The sequence below is a fragment of the Theropithecus gelada genome, chromosome 5, assembly GCF_003255815.1.
Source record: "Theropithecus gelada isolate Dixy chromosome 5, Tgel_1.0, whole genome shotgun sequence".
NCBI classification, from domain to species: domain Eukaryota; kingdom Metazoa; phylum Chordata; class Mammalia; order Primates; family Cercopithecidae; genus Theropithecus; species Theropithecus gelada.
The window spans coordinates 141,839,302-141,846,397 of NC_037672.1; the positions used below are offsets into that span (position 1 = coordinate 141,839,302).

At 38.1% G+C, this 7,096-nt stretch overlaps 1 pseudogene; it reads left to right on the forward strand.

The window, feature by feature from the left end:
- The first annotated feature begins 862 nt into the window (after positions 1–862).
- Positions 863–2,989, forward strand: LOC112625126 (annotated as a pseudogene).
- The last annotated feature ends 4,107 nt before the right edge of the window (positions 2,990–7,096 follow it).

Sequence of the window (7,096 nt, forward strand, 5' to 3'; positions counted from 1 at the left end):
CTAATACAATTTCTTCTTAAACTCCCTTTAAAACTTGAAAATGAGTGAACACTTCCAAACACATTTTATGAGACCAGCTTCACCCTGACGCCAAAGCCAGAAAAGGGCATTGCAAGAAAAGAAAATTACAGACCAAATATCTCTGATAAACACAGATGCAAAAATCCTGAAAAGAATACTAGAAAACCAAGTTCAATAGCACATTTAAAAAATAATATTTCACAATCAAGTAGGATTTATCCCCATCCTAGCAAGGATGATTGAACATACTCAAGTCAATAAATGTGATACACCACATTAACAGAATAAAATACAAAAATTATATGACTATCTCAGTACATGCAGAGAAAGCATTTGACAAAATTCATAATCCTTTTATGTTAAAAACTGTCAGTAAACTATGTGTAGAAGGAAGGTACCTCAATATAATAAAAGACATATAGGACAAGCCCACAGCTAACATCACCCTCAATGGTGAAAAGCTGAAAGCTTTTCCAGTAAGATCAGAAAAAGACAAAGTTGCCCACTTTCAGCACTTCTATTCAATATTTGATCATTTAAACTCTTTATGAAAGATGGCTATTAATTCAATGTTCAGCAAAACTGTAGTAAGTCCCAACCAAGGTGTAAGGCACTATTATAATAAATAAGAATACAGTAATAATAAGAAATACACGTTGCTCTAGCCTTTATAAAACATGTAGTTCAAAGTAGAAGAAAGGACTTTTAATTAGTTATTAGGCAAATAGGACAATGAAACAAAAGACATAGCTCAGAAACAAATATATACTTCCCTCACTGACCGCCGACCACCTGCCTCACCTGCCTCACCAAGCGCACAACCTGTTGCCGCCCCGCAGAAATGCTTCGTCTACCCACAGTCTTTTGCCAGATGAGACCGGTGTCCAGGGTACTGGCTCCTCATCTCACTTGGGCTTATGCCAAAGATAATTTTGGTGCAGATGCCTGAGCCTTAATGCTTCAAGGTATAGAACTTTTAGCCGATGCTGTAGCCATTACAATGGGGCCAAAGGGAAGAACAGTGATTATTGAGCAGAGCTGGGGAAGTCCTAAAGTAACAAAAGATGGTGTGACTGTTGCAAAGCCAATTGACTTAAAGGATAAATATAAAATATACTGGAGCTAAATTTGTTCAAGATGTTGCCAATAGCACAAATAAAGAAGCTGTGGATGGCACTACCACTGTTACTGCACTGGCACACTCTATTGCCAAGGAAGGCTTAGAGAAGATTAGCAAAGGGGCTAATCCAGTGGAAATCAGGAGAGGTGTGATGTTAGCTGTTGATGCTATAATAGCTGAGCTTAAAAATCAGTCTAAACCTCTGACCACCCCTGAAGAAACTGCACGGATTGCTACAGTTTCTGCAAATGGAGACAAAGAAATTGGTAATATCATCTCTGATGCAGTGAAAAAGGTTGGAAGAAAGGGTATCATCACAGTAAAGAATGGAAAAACACTGAATGATGAATTAGAAATTATTGCAGGCATGAAGGTTGATCGAGGATATATTTCTCCATACTTAACTAATATATCAAAAGATCAGAAATGTGAATTCCGGCCGGGCGCGGTGGCTCAAGCCTGTAATCCTAGCACTTTGGGAGGCCGAGACGGGTGGATCACGAGGTCAGGAGATCGAGACCATCCTGGCTAACACGGTGAAACCCCCTCTCTACTGAAAAATACAAAAAAAAAACCACTAGCCGGGCGAGGTGGCGGGCGCCTGTAGTCCCAGCTACTCCGGAGGCTGAGGCAGGAGAATGGCGTAAACCCGGGAGGCGGAGCTTGCAGTGAGCTGAGATCCAGCCACTGCACTCCAGCCTGGGCGACAGAGCGAGACTCCGTCTCAAAAAAAAAAAAGAAATGTGAATTCCAGGATGCCTATATTCTGTTGAGTGAAAAGAAAATTTCTAGTGTCCAGTCCATTGTACCTGCTCTTGAAATTGCCAATGCTCACTGTAAGCCTTTGGTCATAATCACTGAAGAGTTAATGGAGAAGCTCTAAGTACACTCGTCTTGAATAGGCTAACGGTTAGTCTTCAGGTTGTGGCAGTCAAGGCTCCAGGGTTTGGTGACAATAGAAACAACCAGCTTAAAGATATGGCTATTGCTACTGATGGTGCAGTGTTTGGAGAAGAGGGGTTGACCCTAAATCTTGAAGACGTTCAGCCTCATGACTTAGGAAAAGTTGGAGAGGTCGTTGTGACCAAAGATGATGCCATGCTCTTAAAAGGAAAAGGTGACAAGGCTCAAATTGAAAAATGTGTTCAAAATATCATTGCGCAGTTAGATGTCACAACTAGTGAATATGAAAAAGAAAACCTGAATGAAGTGCTGGCAAAACTTTCAGATGGAGTAGCTGTGCTGAAGGTTGGTGAGACAAGTGATGCTGAAGTGAATGAAAAGAAAGACGGAGTTGCAGATGCCCTTCATGCTACAAGAGCTGCTGTTGAAGAAGGCATTGTTTTGGGAGGGGGTTGTGCCCTGCTTTGGTGCAATTCAGCCTTGGACTCATTGACTCCAGCTAATGAAGATCAAAACATTGGTATAGAAATTATCAAAAGAACACTCAAAATTCTAGCAATGACCATTGCTAAGAAAGCAGGTGTTGAAGTATCTTTGATAGTTGAGAAAATTATGCAAAGTTCCTCAGAAGTTGGTTATGATGTTATGGTCGGAGATTTTGTGAATATGCTGCAAAAAGGAATTACTGACCCAACAAAGCTTGTGAGAACTGCTTTATTGGATGCTTCTGGTGTGGCCTCTCTGTTAATTACAGCAGAAGTTGTAGTCACAGAAATTCCTAAAGAAGAGAAGGATCCTGGAATGGGTGCAATGGATGGAATGGGAGGTGGTATGGGAGGTGGCATGTTCTAACTCCTAGAGCAGTGCTTTATCTTTATTAATAAACTGTGACAGGAAGCCCAAGGCAGTGTTCCTCACCAATAACTTCAGAGAAGACAGTTGGAGAAAATGAAGAAAAGCCTGGCTGATGTTAAGGAAATCACAAAAACCATCAGTTACTGGTTTCAGTTGACAAAATATATAATGGTTTACTGCTGTCATTGTCCATGCCCACAGATAATTTAGTTTGTATTTTTGAATAAAAAGACATTTATACATTCCTGATGCTGGGTAAAAGAGCCATGTACCAATGTACTGCTTTCAACTTAAATCACTGAGGCATTTGTACTACTGTTCTGTTAAAATGAGGATTTCAGTGCTTGCCACCACCAGATGAGAAGTTAAGCAGCCATTCTGTGGAGAGTGAGAATAATTGTGTACAAAGTAGAGAAATATCCAATTATGTGACTATCTTTGTGTAACAAAAATTTGTTTAAAGTTAAAAAAAAGAAACAAATATATACCTGATTTATGATAAAATTAACACATGGTAAGGATGGTCTTTTCAATAAACTGGATATTAAAGATACATATCTTGATGTACTCATTTTACAACATAAACAAAAATCACTTTTACATGAATAGTGTAAAACAATAAGCTTCTAGGAAAGAAAAAAACAAGAGAATAAAGTCATGATTTGGGGGTAGATAACAATTTCTTAAATAAGACAGAAAATCCACAAAGAAAAATCTTGACAAATTATACCTTATTAAAATTGAGAACTTCTGTTCTTCAGAAGGTTCTGTGAAAGGTAAGCCAAAGACTAGGAGATGATATTTGCAATGCACACATATTCAACAACAGACAAATATACAAAATAGATTACAAAAAGAATATAAAACAAACCTCTAACATATCAATGGAGTGTGGTAGGGGAGGCAGCCCAATAACAAAGTGAGCAAAGACTTGAACAGGATTTTACAAAAGAAGATATATAAATGGCCGATATATAAATAGCCAATAAAAAGACATTCATCCTCATTAGTCACCATTATGGAGATGCAATTTGTAAAAACACAATGAAGATACCACTATACACACATCAGAAAGAATAAATAAAATATTGGAAATACCAAATGTTGACAAGAATGCAAATTCACTAAAATTTTCATACACTCATGGTGGGAGTTTATTTTTTATTTATTTAATTTTTAATTTTTAATTTCTGTGAACACATAGTAGGTATATATATTCATGGGGCTGGTGGGAGTTTAAATTACTAGAACCCATTTAGGAAACTGCTTGACAGTGTCTACTAACACTGAACATATGCCTACCCATGACCCTGCAAATTTACTCCCAGAAATACACCTAATAGAAATACATAAATCTTTCAGAAATAAAAAGCAGATACAAGCATAAAAGAATGTTCATTACAGCAGCAGCAGCCATGATAGCCAGAAATTAAAAATGACACAAATGACAATGAACATTAGAATGGATTAAACACATCACGGTATATTCATTCAAAGAAACAGGAAAGAAAGACCACTGCCGTTCACACCATGAATTTTACAAACGTAATATCGAGTCAAAGAAGACTCCAAGAAATACAGACTGTATGGTTTGATTTAAGTGAAGTTCAAGAAAATACAAACTAATCTGTGGCACTAGAAGTCAAGATATTGGTTACCTTGAAGGAGCTTATTACTGGAAGAGGGAACAAAGGGGTTTTTGGAGTGCTGGTAATATATTTTTTTATCTGAATAGGTGATAACATGTATGTGCACATTTTATGAAAATTCATCTCTCTCTCTCTCTCTCTCTCTATATATATATATATACACTCATGATTTGTTCACATTTTTGTGTGATGCTGTACTTCAATTAAAAGTTTATTTAAATGAAAAGAAAATTAGAAGTTTGATGAGAGTTTTGGAAATTAACAGGATGATATGCAAGTATATCACAGAAGACAGATAAAGTCAGGACAGGCATCCTAAAGGACATACTATTTAAATTGAACTATAGGAATTATCCAGGAAAAAGTAGGTGTGGTGTCAGTGGCAGGGAACAGGTAGAGTAGAGATGGAGAGACTCTTTGGGGAAAGAAAGGATTTGAGCAGAAACCTGGACACATGAAAAGGGCATAGCTCATTCAAGATATGGAAGGAAGCCTGATGCAAGTAAAAAGATCTAGGGTAGGAGTGGCACGAAATGAGGCTGAAGACATAGGCAAGGTCTAGGCCAGACAGGGCCTTACCTGCCATATCAAGGGTTTCGAGTTCTATCTTAAATGCAATGGAAAGTTATAGATAGACTTTTAGTACAGGCCTGACATGACCTGGTTTTATTGTTAGAAGATGGCTACAGCATGGAGAATTGATTAGAGGGAAGAAAGACTGGAATTGGAGAGACTGTTTAAGAGACTGTCACAGTACCCCAGGTAGGAGATGAAGATGGATTCCATTAGCCTGGACAGAGGGAATAGAGAGAAAGAAATGTAGGATGTAAATTGATGATGGGATATAAGCTATAAAGAAAAGGTACAAGTCAGGGAGGTTTCCCAGAGGTCTTTCCAGACAATTGGGTGGATGATAATACCAGGTATTGAGATAAGGAATCCTGGGGAATGGTTAGATCAAAGCAAAAGGATGTGTTCCATTTTAGACATATTGACCTTGAGATCTTCTGCAGGACATCCAAGAGGAGGTCTTAAGTAAGCATTTGACACATAAGTCGCAAATTCAGGACAGAGGCCTGAATTGAAGGCATAAGTCATTAGTGATTCTACTTCTTGTTGGCAATAGAATGTGTGACAGAATTATTTTTCAATATTAACATATGCTTTGTTTTTGTCCAAAAATTATTTTACCCTATAAACTACCCCCATTCAGGCAACAAAACTTTACCATATTAATTGTATCCAAAAAAAGGGCCAAATTCTAGACTTCTAAGTCAAAGCTCTGAAGGACTTGAGGCCCAAATTTTGCATCATAAACAACAGATTCAAAATAATACATAATCAGTTAGAATTAGTTTTCCTGCCCCAGAAAAGATAAAGGGTTTGAGGGCTGGGACAGAAAAGAGTTGAAGAAGTGACAAAAATCTACACTTAGGTGGTTTCTCTGATAAGGGGCCCTATTTATTACCCCTCTACCCATAACTGCCCTGGGCTGACTCTTAGGAAAGGGAGAGAAAACAATGGACACCTCAGATATGCAATCAGCTTAAATATGGAGGAAGCTATGTCTCAGTTCTCATGTGAATCCCAGGGAGTTGATAGGGTCTTCAGAGGGCAGGGTAACTAAGCTATAGCAGACCGGTCCCAGACAGCCTGAGTGTTCCATGCTCCAGTGAGGCATGTGAAAATAACAGAAGTTGCTGAGAGAGAGAAGTGAGCGCTAAAGACCTATTGGTCAATATGAGAAAAACGTAACAGCCATTTCAATGGATTGATGAGCAAAAAGAAGATGGAACAAAGATGTACCAAACAATATAAAAGTCTTATTAAAATACTATTACCTTGCCCCAAATCTACACGTTAGATGCTAGCTCTTGCTAGAAAAATGCTGCATTAACAAATTATCCCAAACTCAGTGTCTTAAAATAATAGCTATTTAGCAAATGTGTCTGCAGGTTTGCTGGGAGTTAGCTGATCTAGGCTGATGTGATGGTGGGTAAATTCTGCTGGACATGTCTCTCACCCTTTTTCTAGGACTGGTGGACTAGTTGAGGCTTGTTTCTCTTATGGTGCCAGTGAAGGTACAAAGGTCAGCATATCCAAACCTGCATATGTTTCAAACCTCTAATCACATTACACCTGATAATATCCTATTGATATATGCTTGCTAATATCCTGCTAAGTCCCGTGGCTGAATCTGGAGTCAAGAGCTCAGAATAGCCTTGTCCAAAGTTATTCAGTAAAGAGAAAGGTGAAGAATTGGGGCTATTGATTCTGTGTCTACCACATCCATACTTAGATGAAATCCCTGGAAGTGGAGGAAGGAAATATCTATGATTTAACCACAAAAGATACAAATTAATGACAGAAAAATAAAATCACATTGCTTGCATACCCAGGATTTTGAATTGGGATTTGATAGGAATATTACAATAGGGGCATAAACAAAATGCAAAAAGAACCCAAAGGAAAAATCTCATTCTGACATCAGAATGACATCACAAATAAGGTGACATTTGATGAATGTCCTACGAAAGATGATTAGAAT